This window comes from Protopterus annectens, chromosome 6.part0, assembly GCF_019279795.1.
Source record: "Protopterus annectens isolate FY-2018-M chromosome 6.part0, PAN1.0, whole genome shotgun sequence".
In the NCBI taxonomy this organism is placed as follows: Eukaryota; Metazoa; Chordata; order Ceratodontiformes; family Protopteridae; genus Protopterus; species Protopterus annectens.
This window is the reverse complement of record NC_056737.1, coordinates 826,713,752-826,734,776: the sequence shown is the minus strand read 5'-3', so window position 1 is coordinate 826,734,776 and position 21,025 is coordinate 826,713,752.

The window sequence follows — 21,025 nt, the reverse complement described above, 5'->3', positions numbered from 1 at the left end:
CTTCACAGCTCGGGGGGTGGCTGTGCTGGGGGCTGCTTTGAAGGGGCAGGCTCACCCATGAGTCACGGCACTCTTGCCTCGAGCTGGCATAGGGGATCAGCGACTGAACGCTGGATCTCCCTATGCACCACAGCCCGGACCCTTTGGAGGGTGACAGGTGGCCCTTCTCCACCCACACTTGCACAGGGGGGGGCGAGCCCCAACCCCTGCAGCGCTTCCACCCAAAGGTGGCACAGGACCAATGAAGGAGGGGAGCTCAGGCTGGGCACCGGACCTGCTGGTGCCAGATGCAATCGCAAGCTGAGGAGGGACAGGTGGGTCCGCTGGGACTGGCCATCCCATACGTTCTGTGTTTAGGTGTGTTTAATTACAACATAGACAACAACATTCCAAATTAGTTGTAACAGCATGCAGTAATATTCCCATTAACCCAACACACCAGGGTTCCAACAGTTGAACAGCAAGCATAACACATGCATATACTGAACGACAGTGAACATTTCAACAGCATGCAGGGACGATTGGTGGCAACAGGCCACCAAGATTGTGGTGTTTGAACAGGGCACATGCATCAAAGTAAATGCAGATATTTATAGAAAAATAGGACATATGTCCCAACAAATGTTTTGAGATTAGACATACCCATTGAGGTGTGGAATTGCATTGTTTATGCACATACAGTAGGGTGTAAAAAGATACCTCCATTAACATCTTATAAGTACTTATAGTTTACACTACATTCCTATTGACTGCAGGTGTATATCCCCTACATGTATTATTACACTAGGCAATGTGCATTAAGTTGTGTAATAGGTTTGGCTAGTTCATTATATACCTGACCTATATCTGACATACTAACTGTCCAAGATGCAGATGTTACTGCTACATAGTTATATATTTTATTTATATATCTACATATTTGGATGTGTTCACGTGACATTTTCAGTTATATTTCTACAGAACCCTACATTTCAAGTAGCATACTCACATTTCTGGGGAACACATTAACAAGCTACTCGTGTGCCAGATTAACCAACTTTTGAGGACTGTATATATGCTTCACAGCTACTGGCACTTCCTTCATCCACTGTATATGGGACTGCCCAACTGTGGGTTGACAGCGGTTAATACAACAGTACTTTTTATATAATGCAAGGGTACAACAACATTTCAAAGTAAGTGACACGGACACACTCCAAGTATTATACCTTTATTAATTGCATTACACACTTTTCTAGAGGCTCTCTCATTTATTTGATATTACAGTGCATGCAGAAGACTTATTCAAGACACATTATGCCTTTATTAATGGGTTACAACACTCTTTTTCAGGCTCACTCACTTATTTTATATAGCAGTACATGCAGAGATATTATTCAGGAGTTATTTTACCTTTATTAATGGGTTACAACACTCTTTTTCTGGCTCTCTGACTTATTTTATATAACAGTACATGCAGAGAAATTATTCAGGGCTTTTTATGCCTTTATTATTGGGCTACAACACTTTTTTCAGGCTCTGTCACTTATTTTATATAACAATACATGCAGAATAATTACTAACCTGCCTGGTGGCGCAGCCTTAGCTGCCTATCTGCATAGGCTTGCTGATAAGCAGAACGGACACCTGCAGCTGTGAAGTAAATGAAGGGATATTGAGACATACCTATCCATTATATAGACTACAATAGCATGTCTTACATACTTCATTCCATGGCTACCTACTCAGTAGTGGGGCATCTTGCATGTCACGGGCCTCCTGTATCCATCAGTTCAGTAGGTCCTGCTTCCATCTCTTCAGGTCTGCATGGTGGTGACAGACCTGCTCACCAGTCCGAGGGACGCCTGTGGCACTGGTGAGATCATGAGCTAACCGATTCCAAGCTTCTGCTTTGTACTCCGTCCCTTGAAACTGGCCCTGCAGGAGTCTTGACTCATGATGGTGGACAAGGAGCCAAACCATGTATTTTGATTCCTCGATGCCCCAGCGTTGCGCTCGAAAGCGAGTACCCTCTCCAGCACCAGCCATTCTGACTGCAGATGGGAGCTACTATCAGTATTCCCACTTATGGAGCTTAAATATGCTGCATTTCCCGCACTTATTTGTGATTGGCCGTTTTTGAAAATTCTTGGCTAACAGCAAACCTGCTTAGCAATGGTTAATCTTCCATTTATAAGTATATGTATGTTAACAGTGCATGTTTATGCTAAGATGTTATGGCTTAGTGGTTCAGTACTTTGATTATGGTGCACAGTGTCCCGGGTTCGAAACTTGTCATTGCTTTTTATTTTACTACTGTCCAGACAGGCTAGGGGGTGTGGCTGTGTTTAGGCAACTTTGCTCTATGTTGCTCCATGTTCCCCGACGTTGCGCTGGTTAGTGCAGTGCGCAGCTCCGTGCAAACCTATTGCGCTAGGTAAAGCGCTGCTTAGCTATGGGCAATTATAGTGCGCTGGGTAAAGCGCTGCTTGGCTATGGGCAATTTTATTGCACTAGGTAAAACGCTGCTTAGCCATGGGCAATTATATGTCAATATCCTTAATGCTGCTCACCTTCTTATCTTTATATATATACATTTTGTTCGCTAAAACATAGGCCATTTCAATGCTTTTTACTAAAATGTCATTCATATATGTCAGGAATTATTTTATATACTAATTTGAAACATAAAAAAGACAGACAATGTTGAAATTGCTAACTGCAGATAAGCAATGGGCACACCCGCGCAAACACACGCAAATACGGGCAGCTATACCGGGAATTATAAAAAAAATAATTAGTTTACATTTTACATTTACAAAGGGGTTTAGTATGTGGGGATGTGTACTGTTTGCTATGTGTACATTTCAGCAGACTCGCTCATTACATTTGTCATTTTCACTTTATATGGTTGCAGGGGCGTGGATATTTGGACTGCTCTGCAGTCCGACACACCCCCTGCAGTCTTACACGCTCCATGTAAGCCTTCCAGTTGAGTCAGCGCCCTCATGCATATGCATGACGTGCTGACGTCATAGTCTTAAACGGCAGTCTCTGAGTAAGACTTGGTAAGTCTTGCTCGGAGGATTACTGAATCCCCCCAACATCTTGCAAAGGCACAAGATGAACATCTTGACATGGTTAAGGTTATAACCAAGCTTTTAAAACAGGTTTTTCAAGCTTTTCAGACATTGCCAGAAGACAGTGTAACAGAACAAATATGCCATCTACAGGCAGATAATCAAGCTTTAAAGCACGAGGTAGACCAGGTTCAAACAGAGTTAGTAAAGCAGCAATCCACAACCTATGGCTCAGCAATCATTCAAAGTTTAGAGCATGACAATCAACTTTTAACAAATGAATTGGAAGGTTTAAAAGAGCAGTTAGCACAAGTAAAGCAAGATTTATTACAGGCACAAAATAGACCAATAGATGTGGGGCAGGGCACAGCCAACATGGCAGTCATTTCCCCTGCAGAAATTTATCAGCAGTCACGTTTACTGCAGACACTGCCTCAGTGGCAAGACAAAAAAAGGTATCTTTTTCAACATGTTGGTATCTGAAGAATGGTTAACGTATACTGTAGGGTCTACATGGAATGATGCCCTGTGTAGATTTTTTTTGCACTAATCCCAAAATCTTTAAAGTCATACATAGAAACTGAGAAATGTTCACTAGACAGCAGAACAGCCAGAATGGCAGCTATTCTCAAAGCATATACTCAGGGTCAACCTTTGACCTCTGAATTACTTGATTATTTTAAAATTAGCATTACAGATAAATTAATGGAACAAAGTGATCACTTTAAGCTTGCATACCAAGTTGTGTATGGTAAAACAGATGACCAAATGACAGATCCAGAGGTACAGCAGTTGCTTATACATACCTTTTTAAAACAAGTGAAGGGAGTCTCAGGTGACATTAAGCATATCTATGGCTTAGGATCAAAAACCCTAGAAGAAGTAGTCCAAAAACTCATCAGAGGCAAGACAATGGGAGATGATGTAAAACTTTATACACATAACATTTTTGCTGTAGAAGGACAGCAAAGTGTAGACTACGTGGGGAAAGGAAGGGAACGTAACACATGGTCTGATGAAAGAACAAAAACGGGGAACACGAGCAGCTTCTGCTCCATCAGGGTTACAGACAGATACACAACGAAGTTCAGAAAAACAGGTGATATGTTTTACTTGTAAGAAAATAGACCACATTAAACAGGATTGTCCATATTATAAAAGATGGAGGGAAAGTCAAATACAAAAGGCTATCTATGCAGATAATAGTGCTTCTTCAAAACCCCAAAATAGGTAAAGAAATCAAGATAAAGAAAATACATTAAGGGGGAATCAGTCACAGGAAAAAACACAGAGGGATACAGAAAAAAATAAAGTATACCCTGTGTAATACACAGAAAACCCACCATATAATCCCACACATGGTGCAAAACAGGAATTAAAATGTGAAATTGAAAGTATAAAGTACACATTAGACAGGGAAGACACTAACAGTCAACAGGGAACAGAACATGCAGTCTGTGTAATCAGAGACATACCCAGGAAAGTAGATCAGAATGAATATGACTCCGATTAGGGGTGTGCCCCCACAAAGTAACCTTTGCCACAAATTTTAAACGTGGAAAGGACGGACGGCCGTTAGTGGATGTATGGGTGGAGGGGACACTAGGAAAAGATGTCCTGCTTGATACAGGGGCAGCAGTATCAGTCACTAACAAACAGTTACCTGTAAATCAGTTAAAAAAATCTTACATTCAAGGCTTTGATGACAGCACGTGCATGGCCATAAGCAGTAAGCCAGTTAAAATATGTTTCACAGAAAATGGATCTTCAATACAGGGTACATTTCTTATGAATTCCAGTTGCAGAACAACAATCCTTGGGGTTCATATTCTCAGCCAACTGGGAATAGTAATGGATTTTAAAAACAAGGTTTTATGGTCAGACACAAAGGAAGACAGTTGGGATACAGCTCAGCAATTTCCTTGCTTTGTAATTGACGTAAGTAACTATAAAAAAGACATTACCAAAAGACAGCCACAGCTGCAAGATAAATGGGAGCAAATCAAATCACAATTTCAGCCCTTATGGGCTACATCAACGACAGACTGTGGTAAGTTAGCAGTACCAATGAGTGTAGGCAATCCTTCTGATTACATTCCTCCTTTTCAGAAGCAATATCCAATTCCCAAAGAGGCGGGAAAGGATATGAAGGGGTCTACAGAAGAATGGGAACAGGCAGGCATAATACAAAAGGGTCATAGTCCCACAAATTCACCAATTTGGCCAGTGAAAAAGAAAGATGGTAGCTACAGATTAGTTATTGATTTATGTAAGGTCAATCAATTCACAACTCCTCGTGCACACCTGGTTCCAGGAGTGCCAGAACTGGCAGCGAGGATAAAACCTCAGAGTAAGTGGTTTACAGTTATTTATTTAGCTAATGGATTTTTTGCAGTTCCTTTACAAAAGGAAGATTGGCAACGGTTTGCTTTTACCTTTGACAATCAACAGTATGTGATGACGCGGCTGCCACGGGGATTTCAAAATAGTCCTGTGATTTTTCACCGAGTAGTAGGGGAGGTTTTAAAACTCTTAGAGACAGATGATAGTGTCATCCATTACATTGATGACATTCTTATACAGTCAGAGACAATAGAGCTGCAAGAGACACTTCTTAAGAAAGTTCTAGGTACTTTGCAAGATGCAGGATTCAAAGTCAACAAGGACAAAGTTCAGGTCTTTGGGAACTATTGCACGTCCCACTGGCAGTTCCCCTTGTGAGAAAAGAGTGAAAGGAATTTTGGAATTACCTCAGCCATTAACAATTCCAGATTTGCATAAATTTCTAGGTATCATGAATTATAACAGAGAATTTATAGAGGGTTATGCGGCAGCTGCCGCTCCCCTATATAAAATGTTAGTAGAACAAAAGGAAGAACCCTGGTTAAGTTGGGGACAGAAGGAAGAACAGGCTTTTGAGCTACTAAAAAAGAAATTGACACACGCTACAGAATTCGTAGCACCTGATGGACAGCAAGATTTTATTTTACAGGTAGCAGCAGGAAGTGAGACTATCTCGGTAGTCCTCCTGTAGTACTGGCCTCAACAAAATGGGAGCAAGGCAGAAAAGACACTCCGACTAGTGACTTTCTGCAGTCGAATGTTAACCCTGGTTGAAAAGGGATATCACCCATGCATACAACTATTGTTAGCCATATATTGGGGAATTAGACAAAATACTTGACAGTTTTTTCAAAAATAATTGTACAGACAGCACAGCAATCTATATTATTTTGAATTCTATGGAAATGAATAAGATCACAGAGGGAGTGAGACAAACCATTTTTGCAAAATGGATGACTTTATTCAGTACAAAAAATGTCCAAATTCAGACAGGGGACAAGTATTATCGCTCAGATTTGGCTAACTATAAGGGAGGACTTCATAATTGTGTTGAAAGCTTACAACATCTGGAAATTTCACCAATGAATGCACATTTTCAAGGCGGCTTACCCACAGTTTATGTAGATGGGGCCAGGTTTTGAAAAGATAGGAAATATTTAACAGGATTTGCGGTGATCCCAGGAGATGGATAAGAGCCTATCGTGAAGAAATTGCCAGGTTACATGTCAGTCCAAAGGGCAGAGTTAGAAGCAGTCAAATATGTTTTACAACATTTTGAGCCAGTCAACATTTACAGTGACAGCGCTAATGTGGTAAATTCACTGTGTTTACACATGGTAATTTGGGCCAGGAGGGGATTTGAACACAGTGTTGGCAAACCCCTCAAACATGCTCCAGTATTGTGGAAATTATGGGCATTGATTACCCAGAATGGCCTGCAGGGAAAATTTAGCATTGTAAAAATTAAGGCAGATCAAAAATGCAATACAGAAGAGGCTAGAGGAAATGATTTGGCAGATGCCAAAGCAAAACAAGCAGCAGAGACAGGTGAATGGTTAGAACTACATGAGCAATTTGAACATAAAAATCAAGTACTGTCAGTTAAAACGTTTGCACCAGTAGAAACAGAGGATTTAGCAACTCTTAAAAAAGAAAAAGGGATTCCCAAAGAACTAGATAAATGCATCCAGGAAGGGGATGGCAATCAAGACATTTTTGTATATCCAATGCCGGACAAAATGAAAATACCCCATCTCCCAGGGGATTTGGCCAAGCAATTGGTCGAGTACAATCACAAAATTTTGGGCCACATAAGTACAGAAAAGTTATGGAGTATAGTCAAACAGAAGATGTGGAATCCATGTCTAAAGAAGCTGTGTAAAACAGTTTTAGAGGAATGTTTGGTTTGTTTACAAATCAACGCCAGTATAAAGAAACCTCAATTGCATAGGGTGCCAGTGGCAGATGAGCCATGGTATGCTATTCAAGTGGATTATGCAGGGCCCCATTGCAAATGGAGGATACAGATACCCATTAGTGGTAGTTGATGTATTTTCAAAACGGGTAGAAGTAATACCCACCAAGAGTATGACAGCTAAAACTACAGGTGAGGTACTTTGGAAAAACATTTTTGTCCATTGGGGATGGCCTTGAATCAGTCAGACAATGGACCGCAGTTTACAAGTCAAATAATGTGGCATTTGTGCAAGCAGCTGGGGATCCAGCACAGGTTTCACGTTCCATATCACCCACAATCCAATGGGATTGTTGAATGAATGAATCGAACAGTCAAAGAGAGATTTAAAAATGTATGCCTGGAAAAAGGTAAGGACTGGATAAGACATCTGCCAGGGATTCTACTGGGCATTAGGGCAACCCCTAACAGAAAAACAGGAATCTCATCCTTTGAAGTAATGACCGGGAGAAAAATGCCCCTAACACTCCCCTGCAACCCAGAACCGGTAGAAAACTGGCCATTATTGACAGCAGTAGAACACCAGAAATGGATAAGAAACATACAGGGGGTATGCAATACTATTGCCAGGGAAGAGGCTTACTGTCTGTGGAAAGAAATTCCAGACATTCCTATAGAATTGGTTCTACAGAAAGGGGACAAAGTCCTTGTAAAGAACTTCGTGAGAGAAGAATCATGGAACAGTAATTGGAAGGGACCTTATGAGGTAGTTGAGCAAAAAGGATGGTTAGTGTACAGAGTTCAAAGGATATAAAAAGAAAAAAGAAATCCCAGAAAACAGACAAACAAAAGAAATACACTATGTTAGTTCATATAGATCAGAGTAGATTAATAAAGAGCCACACACAGAAATAGAAAAGTAATATTCTTTCTAAAATTTATTTTTAGATGCAGGGGAGCCCAGTAAATTTGGAAATTCCACCAGAACAAGAAAGCCTATGGGAAAATCCATTTAAGCAGGAAATCACAGAAAAGGAGCGATCGGAAGAAACAAGGAAAAAAGTTGTTGTAGAGCACCTATAAGTATTTGCATAGCCATGGTATTCATGATAGTAGTATATGCTTTATATACTTGGTATAGTATAGAAATATATAAAGATTTTGAAAAACAAGCAAGGAAAAGCTTTGAGAACTTAACTGAATGCTGTAAAATACAACCAACGCCTAGTAAATCAATTAGTAAAAGAAATGTAGAACAAATCCAAGGGTATAACAATGGCCAAAGCAGAAAAACAGTCCAGCAGATACCAAACGATTTCTTTATTAAAAAATGTGCACAAAACAGTAAGCGCTTTCACGTTGTAATAACGCTTCCTCAGACTTCAATAACATGCCAATGAAACTCAATCTATTTGTAGCATACTCATTCAACCTGCAACTTGTTAACCTCTTAACTGATAGTACAAGTTCGAGTAACTATAACTACAATGCACTTAATTCATCAACTAGTGTCCAACAGAATAGACAGCATATATTCATAGGCATGAATACAGAAGAATAAACACAAATATTAAAAATAGATGTTAAAAACATTTCACAATTACTATGATAACATAAAAATACATTTGCTTTTTATAAAAAAAAATATATATATATATATATATATATATATATATATATATATATATATATATATATGTATATATATCAATGTTGAAATGGCTTGGCTGCCAAAAATGGTTTTAAACTTGTCTTCTCATTCAGCCCATAATAGTGTGCCTGCAGCCTAATAATCCATTTATTTTCTATCTCTTCAGTGTGATTCTTGATGTTACCTAATCTACTAGTCCTTCTCACTAATTCTAGGACTCTAAATTTAAAACAATGTTGAAGCCCATTTTCTAGTATATGACGTGCTAAAGCATTGGATGTGTTTTCTTTATTAATCGCATAAAGATGTTCTCTTATACGTTCACGGAGGGTTCTATTAGTTTTCAAAAGCAGAAAAAATAAGCCAGCAACAAGTGGACCGCTCATAAATATGTAGTTTAATAATAAACTACTTAAGCAACATAAAGGCTTACAAACAAACCGGTTTCGGCCCGGATTTAAACCTGGCCTTCTTCAGTGTTAAACATAGAAGCCAATCATGAAGTCTTTTATATAATCATGACAAAATTATGATTGGTTGACAAAAACCACTATGCTCATGAATATTTAACAAAAATGTACTTTCAAAATTTATTACAAATATTCATTAAGCCCTGGGCTAAAAAGTGCACCAAGTTTGGTGATCCAATTCTTTTCTTTCACATCAAGTTTTTTATGCCAGCCACATTTGTTAGTTCTATCGCCAATGATTTTATCAATAATTGTGAAATGAAATTGTGCCCTATTGTGTACAAGTGTATGTTTATATAGGGCATTAGATGTCTTTTTACATCTAATGTCACTCAGATGTTCTGACATACGCAATCTAAGTGGTCGAGACGTTTGCCCAACATAGAATGAGTGACAGGTACAACCTGCCATGTATATGGCCCAATCAGTATTACAGTTGGCAAAGAACTGAATATCAAAAACTCTGTCACTATTCCTACTAGTGAATTCTTTTGTTTTCACCATATGTCTACAGTTAACACAATGACCACAAGGAAAACAACCCATGAGTTTATCCCCCAAAATAGTTGTTTGATATACCTGGGGTAAAGTAGATTCAAAATGATGTTTATAATGATTGAAGTGTCCCGCTAGATTCTTTCCTTTACGGAAAGAAAATGAACATTTTTTAGGAATAAGTGTGTTGATTCTAGCATCCGCTTCCAATATATTCCAATTATCTTTAATAATGTTCATGAAATTATTAGTATTTCTGCCAAATGTGGTTGTGAAACGCAATATATTGTTCGTAGTGGGTTTCTTCTTGTATGTCAAAAGATTTGGTCTATGTAAACCAGAGGCATAGTTTCGAGCCATTGTAACATATCCTGAGTTGTAGCCCCTATCCATAAATCTGTTATGTAAATCTTGAGCATGTTGAGCAAAACTGATGTTGTCAGAACAGTTACGTCTGATTCTAATAAATTGTGATTTTGGAATGTTTTTTGCGATATGCTTTGAATGAAAGCTGGAGGCGTGGAGCATGGTGTTATATTGGGGAAACTTCCTATAGATTTCAGTTTTTAGAGTATTATCCATATTTCTAGTTACCAAAACATCTAAAAATGTTATTGATTTTCGATCATAAGTAATAGTGAACTGTATTCCCCATTTGTTATCATTCAGGTATTCCATAAATTCCTGAAGATATGAAACATCAGATCTCCACACCATCCAGCAATCATCCAAATATCTCCGCCAAATATCAATTTCAGGTAGGAACAAATTATGAGAATCATCATAAATCATAATTTGTTCTATATAAGCCATAAACAGATCAGCATATATAGGGGCGAAAGACGCCCCCATTGCTGTACCTCTGATCTGCAAAAAGCATTCCTGATTATAGAAAAGAACATTTTTGGTCAACACATGCTCAGTCAGATTTAACAAGAAGGTATTAAATCCTGGTTGGTACATATTAGATTTATAAAGCCAAAATTCAATAGCATCCAGTCCGGCCCAATGTGGAATATTAGTATATAATGAGCACACATCCAATGTACAGAGCCACCAGTCCGATTCCAACTGCATATCATTAACAATACCCAAAAATTGAGTAGTGTCCTGTATTCGAGATCTAACAAATGACAACAGAGGCTTCAAATGCATAGTCAGAAATTCAGAGAGTGGCTCGGTGAGTGAGCCCATACCCGACACAATGGGCCTACCTGGTGGATGTAAAAGGTCCTTATGTATTTTTGGCAGAAAGTAAATATATTGTCTAATAGGGTCAGAGATAGTTAAATGATGTAGTGTTTTTTTGGTTATAATCCCATTATCAAAAGCAGAATATAAAAAACCATCAATTTCCTTTTTAAATACAGGAGTGGGGTCTAGTGGCATTTTAATGTAGTATCGAGCATCATCCAATTGTTTATGTGCTTCGATATCATAATAACTCCAATCCAACACAACCACTGCTCCTCCTTTGTCTGCATTGATAATGACCAAATCTTTATTACGTACTAGTTCTTCCAAACAGGACATCTCACCATCAGTCATATTATTGGGCATAGGTAAACAGTGATTAAATTGAAAATGTAACTCATTAAGTACACTACGTAAAAATAAGTTAACAGTTGGATGCATAGGGGGTGTGAAAGATGAAGCGTGATATTTAAAAATATCCATTTGTAACTGTTCAACATCCCCTTTGTCCTGAAAAAATAATTTGAGATTAATAAGTCTGCAAAATGAAAATAAATCTTGTGCAAAATTATCCTCAGAAACAAAAAAAACAGGAATGAAAGATAATCCTTTGTTTAATAGAGATATTTGTTCAGCAGTAAGTACAGTGTTGGAAATATTACATACATTATTTATTTGTTCGTCAGTACTTCCATCAAATTTTGTAGACTTGTAACTTTTCTTGTGTTTCCTGCCACCCCTCCTCCCTCTGTATTCCCTAAAGGGGGTATATAGTTTTTTCGTTTAGGAGTTGGGGAATCCATGGTGGACTGTGTTTCTGTATCTGTCCCTGATGAGGTATCATAATCAGTAGATTCAATATTATTGCCACGTCCTTTAAGTATAGAACGCGGTCGTTTCCTTTTGGAATTAGATGAATTTTTGTTTTTGTTTTTATTATGCCCTTCTTGAAATCTAACGTGTCTTATATTTTTAAAAGGTTGCCCCTTCTCATAATCAGAAAGATCACAAGAGAATTTTTTAAGTTTTCTTTCTTTTAGAACAGTATCAAAATTGAGTAATTCAGTGCTAAGTTTTGATAATAAAGCAGAAAAGAAGGTTTCATTTTGATAATAATTACAGTCCTCAATAGATTTTAACACTTCACTGGTTTCTTTATCTATAATCCTAATGTAGTAATCAGATAAAGAGCTAACAAACTTCATTGAACACTCTTGCTGAATGGAAGAGTATTCTGTAGTTAGACTTTCATCAGGGTCTGACACCAGAGGCTGAATTTTGACCCTCAGACCCCTAGGGCAAATGCCCTTAGCCAAATAGGCTTTGAGTAATTTGTGGTGCCAAACACAAGATCTCAGTGTTTTGAGATTTTTATTTAATTCAGCAAAATGTTTTTCACATTTTTGTTCCGGCTTCATTGGAATAGTTTTCCCAGAGCCCACACAGTCATCACCAATACCAAAGGGTGCAAGATCATCCTTATCTGATGATAAATCCAAAAATATTTGGTTCAAGTCCATGATGGTATTTGTATTCAATAATACTAATTCAGTTACTGAATGCTAGGTCAAAATAATAATATTCAAAACAACCACGTCCTGTGCGTAATATTGATAATAATCAAACAATAATGGCAATATATTATCGGTGCCAATATAATACACCCTGTAGCCACGTCATACACAGGACAATAATGGTATAGTAGCTCCAGCAATAGAGGACAAAATTAGAGTCAAGTGTTGGGCACCCAAATCACCAAATTAATACAAATAAAAATTATTCTAATGGTCCAAGAAGAAAAAGCACAACCCTGCTTGCAGACCCTGTGTTGTTCAATGAAATCTGAGTGTTAATGAAATCATATATTCCAACTATAATGTATATTCCAAGAACATACATAAGAATCATCCACTAATAGTAACAATGTATAGACTCCCAAATCAGAATATATCAAAGGTCAGTATTATAGTAGTGAATATATCACTAAACAGTATACCAAAAAAACATTTATGGACTGTCCAATATATAGAATACAGGAATGAATACCCTATATTTCAAATATAGATCATATCTAATATATTAGAAACAATATCCAGGACCCTATAGTAAATTGCTCTTAGATAAAGTAGACTTGAAAGCAACTGAATTCCCTTATTTAATAATGTCCTAATGTTAATCAGATCATGTGTTATAACTATTATGTATGCTCCAAAGTCATCCACTAGTGATAGTAGTATGTAAATACCAATAGTCAATTATTTTGGAAAATCTTGAAAAATGTGATGGACAATGTACCTGGTACCATTTATCAGTTTGAAAGACAAACTATTATATATATATATAAAGATACCTCATATATTTATACTGGGGCTATACTATCCCACTAATAATTGTTAATTATGGCACAGACACAATAATCATATAGATTACACAAAACAATCAGTACTTCAATTATTAATATTGTAATATACTAATATAAAAAATATTTAACAAGGTGTTCATACAACATCCAAAAATGAAGTCCCTATATTTCACAGGTAGTTGTTGTCCCTATATTTCACAGGTAGTTGTTGTATATTATAATAAGCACAATCATTAGGGTGCTGAAATCAATGCTTTAAGAAAAAGGGGCAACAAAAGTACAAAAGAAAAATATTTTTGGTTAATTTCAACAAACAACTTAAGAGACAAGCTATTTTGTTAAGTAACAAATAATACTAGCTTGTTTGTATGACCCTAACAATGTTAGTATACAGTATAACAGTTGACCACCAAAAGGTTCAATAATGTTTGCATCAAAAAAGATAGATAATACTACCTCCTAAATCTTATTTTTATAAAATTGTACTGTCGTACTAATAATTGTGACACAAACACAATTAGTCACCATTAGTTGTTCATACAAACTCAAGATGTTCTTGCTATCACCTATGGGCACAAATATATTTGTTACTTATATTTATAAAACATTCAAAAGTTTTCAAGAACACCAGAATGTCCAAAAGACCACTGAAAATTACAGTCCCTTTAGAAGTATCTGATTAGTTTCGTGATTAAATCCAAACGCGATGAAATACAATTATGTCCGCCAAAAATTATCTTCAAGGAAACCTGAGAAAAGTTCACAACTACTTCCGAATAGAAGAAATAATCATAAATGGAATCTCGACCCTTATAAATCGAAGCTGCAAGCTTCTATGTAAAAGTATATTCAAATAGTAGCCCACACACAAAACGCTGATGGCACTTGTCCCTTTTCAACACTTGGCAAAATGCGTAACAGTCAAAAGATTGTAATAATAATACGACGTCTGCCCCATTCTCATAGTTCTAATAAGAGAACTGCGATTGTTGCCCTTTTAGTAATAGTCTTTCACCGCAAGTAAACAATATGGATTCTCAGAGAGATATACCAAACCAGTTAGATGAATGACGACTCACCAAATAACATATGCGAGCCCATCTGTAGTTGACAACAATTCCAGTAGAGTTGGCGTGAATAACAATTCAACTCTGTTCATAAATACTTTGATAGCGTAGCCAGCTTATCACAAAAACAGAGTCTGGAGCTGGTCTGCTCGAAAAATAGAACAGTTTAAACCAAAAGAATCATCCAAATTGGGTTTAAAAAGTTTGTAAAGTACAGCAATTTAGTCAGCCAGATAAGATGCGACGAAAACGCCGACACAGTCCACCATGGATCCCCCAGCAGGAAGTAAACCAACGTTTAACCTCCAAAATAACCCCTGCACGCAAGGAGTTGCACGGCTAGAAAAATATCAAAATCAGAAAAAATAAGCCAGCAACAAGTGGACCGCTCATAAATATGTAGTTTAATAATAAACAACTTAAGCAACATAAAGGCTTACAAACAAACCGGTTTCGGCCCGGATTTAAACCTGGCCTTCTTCAGTGTTAAACATAGAAGCCAATCATGAAGTCTTTTATATAATCATGACAAAATTATGATTGGTTGACAAAAACCACTATGCTCATGAATCTTTAACAAAAATGTACTTTCAAAATTTATTACAAATATTCATTAAGCCCTGGGCTAAAAAGTGCAAGTGTTAAACCTGACTGAGCATGTGTTGACCAAAAATGTTCTTTTCTATAATCAGGAATGCTTTTTGCAGATCAGAGGTACAGCAATGGGGGCGTCCTTCGCCTCTATATATGCTGATCTGTTTATGGTTTATATAGAACAAATTATGATTTATGATGATTCTCATAATTTGTTCCTACCTGAAATTGATATTTGGCAGAGATATTTGGATGATTGCTGGATGGTGTGGAGATCTGATGTTTCATATCTCCAGGAATTTATGGAATACCTGAATGATAACAAATGTGGAATACAGTTCACTATTACTTATGATCGAAAAACAATAACATTTTTAGATGTTTTGATAACTAGAAATATGGATAATACTCTAAAAACTGAAATCTATAGGAAGTTTCCCCAATATAACACCATGTTCCACGCCTCCAGCTTTCATCCAAAGCATATCGCAAAAAACATTCCAAAATCACAATTTATTAGAATCAGACGTAACTGTTCTGACAACATCAGTTTTGCTCAACATGCTCAAGATTTACATAACAGATTTATGGATAGGGGCTACAACTCAGGATATGTTACAATGGCTCGAAACTATGCCTCTGGTTTACATAGACCAAATCTTTTGACATACAAGAAGAAACCCACTACGAACAATATATTGCGTTTCACAACCACATTTGGCAGAAATACTAATAATTTCATGAACATTATTAAGGATAATTGGAATATATTGGAAGCGGATGCTAGAATCCACACACTTATTCCCAAAAAATGTTCATTTTCTTTCCGTAAAGGAAAGAATCTAGCGGGACACTTCAATCATTATAAACATCATTTTGAATCTACTTTACCCCAGGTATATCAAACAACTATTTTGGGGGATAAACTCATGGGTTGTTTTCCTTGTGGTCATTGTGTTAACTGTAGACATATGGTGAAAACAAAAGAATTCACTAGTAGGAATAGTGACAGAGTTTTTGATATTCAGTTCTTTGCCAACTGTAATACTGATTGGGCCATATACATGGCAGGTTGTACCTGTCACTCATTCTATGTTGGGCAAACGTCTCGACCACTTAGATTGCGTATGTCAGAACATCTGAGTGACATTAGATGTAAAAAGACATCTAATGCCCTATATAAACATACACTTGTACACAATAGGGCACAATTTCATTTCACAATTATTGATAAAATCATTGGCGATAGAACTAACAAATGTGGCTGGCATAAAAAACTTGATGTGAAAGAAAAGAAATGGATCACCAAACTTGGTGCACTTTTTAGCCCAGGGCTTAATGAATATTTGTAATAAATTTTGAAAGTACATTTTTGTTAAATATTCATGAGCATAGTGGTTTTTGTCAACCAATCATAATTTTGTCATGATTATATAAAAGACTTCATGATTGGCTTCTATGTTTAACACTGAAGAAGGCCAGGTTTAAATCCGGGCCGAAACCGGTTTGTTTGTAAGCCTTTATGTTGCTTAAGTAGTTTATTATTAAACTACATATTTATGAGCGGTCCACTTGTTGCTGGCTTATTTTTTCTGCTTTTGATATTTTTCTAGCCGTGCAACTCCTTGCGTGCAGGGGTTATTTTGGAGGTTTCTATTAGTTTTCCCCACATAATATTTCCCACATGATTGACACTGTGCTAGATATATAACATCCCTAGTCCTACAATCAGCATAGCATTTGAATTTATATCTATGTCCTGTGTATGGATGTATGAAAACATTGTCAGCTGCTATATACTGGCATTGATGGCATGTCCGGCAAGGGAAAGTGCCTTCTCTGCAGGACTGTAGGAACCCTGCATCTGTCTTCTCATAGCATAACAGCCTTTTAAGTGATTTCATATTCTTATATGCTATTCTTGGTTTGTGTTCCACTATGTTCATGATCTGTTCATCCATGGCTAAAATCTTCCAGTTTCTCTCTAGTATCTTTCTGATCTGACAATTCCTATTTGTAAAGGGGATAATAAGTCTGTTTCTCTCAACCTGTTGCTTATCTTTTCCTGGATTACTTATTTCCTTTTTTCCATGGAAGAATGGTCTACCTTTGCTTTTCCTTAACTTATCACTTGATACTATGGTGGCCTGTACAATTTCCTTATCATATCCTCTAGATATAAAATTATGGGATATTCTTTCTTTTTGTTGAGCATAAGCTTCTTCACCTGTTGTACGTTTAGAGGTCCTAAGGACCTGATTAGTAATGATATTCGAATGAACATGTTTAGGGTGCATGCTGGTATGGTGTAAGAGGCTATTTCTCCAACAGGGCTTTCTAAACATAGCTGTTTCTCTCCCATTAGATCCTTTTGTCAACTGAACATCAAGGAATTCAATCTTAGTATATGAGTATATACCTTCAAATTCAAGGAACTCAGCTATAACTTTCTGCTTTGGCCATTGTTATACCCTTGGATTTGTTCTACTTTTTTGGATTTACTTCGTCACAAGGGTATTTCACTTGTCAGGAAGGTTTGTTTGTTTTTCCTAGTAAAAGAAATGTACCTACAGAAAAAAATGCAACCAAGTACAAAGTAAAGTATAAGATGATTTCACCCTATTGGGGGAGACCAGGAAAAATGACATGGCAAAAAGAAAAAAATACCAATAAGACCAAAAAGGGAACTTATGCATTCCAGGGCCGTTACAAAAAAGGTAGGTTATGAAGAAAAAATGAGGGGAAATACTCCAACATAATAAGTCACGAGAACAGGGACACCATGATTAGGCACCTAAAGTTAATACATTTTTGGCCATGCAAAAACACATAACAAATCAAATTATTGGGTTTATAGCCACATTCCTTACAGTAGAAGGATGCCATTACATGCAGTTCCAGTAAATATTACAGATATAGGGTTTATGTTTAAAGGATCTTTTAAAAACAAGGTTATAAACCAGTCAGTCTTAAAAGAACATCTACAATTAATTAAGGCAGAAAGAGAAATACTTTGTTTTCAACAGAAAGGGACAGTAAGGGTGGGTATTAGCAACTGCAACTATTCCATCACCCTACATCACCTATGGTCACAAGATAAGCTTGAGTATCATGGGGCAGTTGATAAAATAAAAACAGATTGGGAATCAATACATAACACTTCTTTTAAGGAAGACATGAAAGAGTTTTTTTTTTTTTTAATGGAGCTATGAATAACCTAATAGGCCAAGAAAATGTTACAATATTTTGGCAAGTGGTTTCTTTTTTGTATGTGGACAAAATGCATATAAATGGCTGCCAGTAGCTGGCAAGGATCTTGTTACATTGGGTTTGCAATTCCAATAATGAGAATCACTCATACACTGCCAGAAGAAAGGGTTAGAAATCACCGAGAGAAAAGAGAGGTTCATGATGATTTCTCCAAACTTGGAGAAGACTTAAAACAGCTGGATTTAGGGGATGGTGTCATCTCAGGGGCTGGAATTTTTCCCCTGGTATGGCACTGCCAAGGCAATATGGGAATTAAGAAAGGTTGCAAAGTTAATGGAAGCATTAGCAAATGCAACATATGGGGATATCTCAGATATAACAGAAGAAATGGTAGCAATAAGGACATTGGTCCTCCAAAACAGAATGGCTTTTGATTACTTGCTGGCTAGTCAGGGGGGTGCATGTGCTTTAATCAAAATGGAGTGCTGTACATATATTCCTGATAAATCAGAGTCCATACATCAACATTTAGATAGAATTGCCGAAGTTTCCTCAAAGGTTAGGAAAACATGGAGTACAGAATGGTCAGATTGGCTAAGTGGATTGTTCTCAGGATGGTGGGGTACTATAATTTCCGCATTAATTGCTCTTATTGTCATTATCTGCTTAATTACAACAGTTTGCAGGTGTGTTAAGATTTGTGTTAATAAAAGTATTAATCAAGTAACAGTCATTGGTAATGTAACACTCTTTGAAGAGATAACCTTAACTGCAAGGGATACGTATGTTGCAATGGACCAAGGGATTCAAAGTACTGAAGATCGTATTTGTGTTGTAAATTGACTTACAATTTTCTTGGTTTTAATTAAAAAGGGGGAATTGATAGAGATTGTATAAATTAAAATGCTTTTCCCAAAATTAAACTGTGTGTGCAGTAAAAGAAAATGCAAGGCCAAACAGCAGTTTTCAAAATAATATGGCTTGCTTTGCAAGAACAGTTAAGTGATGATCTTTTATTTCTTGTAAATGTTCAGCTTAGATATTAATGACATATACCTGTGGGCTTATGGCATCCTGTTATAGAAAAAAGGAAGTTACACTGACATCTCAAACAGAAACTTTGCATTACAGGGACTTTTTCATCTCAAGAATAACTTGGACTTTATATTTGTCATTTCAAGAGAAACTGTCCAGGTAAGAAGTAACTAATGGACTTGTTCATGATACATACAAGAACTTTGCATCAACGGGGACTTTACCGAAAGATGACATGGAGAGACTTTTTGTGAAGTTCTCAGAAACAGAACCAAAGAAGGGCATAAATCATGTAAACCAGAAGAACAAGTCACAAGGACATTAAAAATAACATTGGTTGACATTTAAAAAAGGTATATAAACTGGACAGTATGTTTCACTCTTTAGTGACGTTTTTGGACTGAGTGTTCATCGGTCTATAGTTATATGTGTCTAGCTATGTTATAATAGAATTGAAAGAACTCTGACAGAATTAACTGTATGACAAGAATTTGTACTAATACAAATAAATATTAACAGATACAGTAGTACGGTGTCTGTCTGGTCACAGCTAATAATATTTTACAATTATGATGACCTGCTTCACAGGGATGCAGCCAAGCTTCAAAAGAATGTCAATGGGGTGTGGAGTCAGCTCGCAGATCCCTACAGTAAGCACCAATATTCTATGTATTCCTTAGTACACCTATGGATTTTATAGATATTTATTTGACCCATATATATCACGTACATGTTTTTATAAACATGTTTTAGTTGCTGTGTGAATTAGATCTTGGGGATAATTCACTGGACTTTGTATGTACTGCCCTCTTGACTATATGTGTGATAGCCATGTTGTTATTTTAGTTAATAATTGAATAACATTAACAATGCCCTTTAAAGATTTTGAAGATGTACATATGTTTTTCAACATCTAACTACATAATTTCACACAGCCACTGTCCTTGTGCATCACTGATGCCTATAGTGCCTAGGCCATTGATGAATGTGCATTTCATAGTTTTCTGTTGTAGTCCCACTAGCTGAAACCTATATATCAACTAGATGTTTTTATAAAACATGCTTTAACTGCTGTGAGAAGTAGCTCATTGGAATAATTCAGTGGACTTTGTACGTACTGCCCTTTTGACTACCATACCGCCATATTTTAAAACTAACTGTGCTTTACGGTCGGGCAGCATTGACCCTCGTGGTATGTAACTACTAAATATTGCTCTGATTCAACATTTATTAGATAAATATAACTGCAACTTTATCTGTTGTTTTGAATACCGATAGTAATTTGATCAAGAAACCTTGCTTGTAGTCATGTTTGTATGCACTGTGTAGATGCAACTTGGCGTTTTTGTAACAAAGTATGTGGTAAAAGTAAAAGCACATTAGCGTTTTCTCTGATGCTACTTTAGAAATTGATTTAAATGTTAGATCTGGATGCGACTGTGCTTTAGCGACTGTGTAAAACCTGATAACAGCGTTTTATTTGACCTTTGCTGCCAAACGCTGCAGTTGAAAGTAATTGCTTGCTAGTCCTACTTTTCTGGTCGACGAATGTAACCTCAATTTCTAGCTAGATACAAAGCATTTCATACAGCAAATACCTAATGTCAGCTATTTAACTAGTGTATTATCA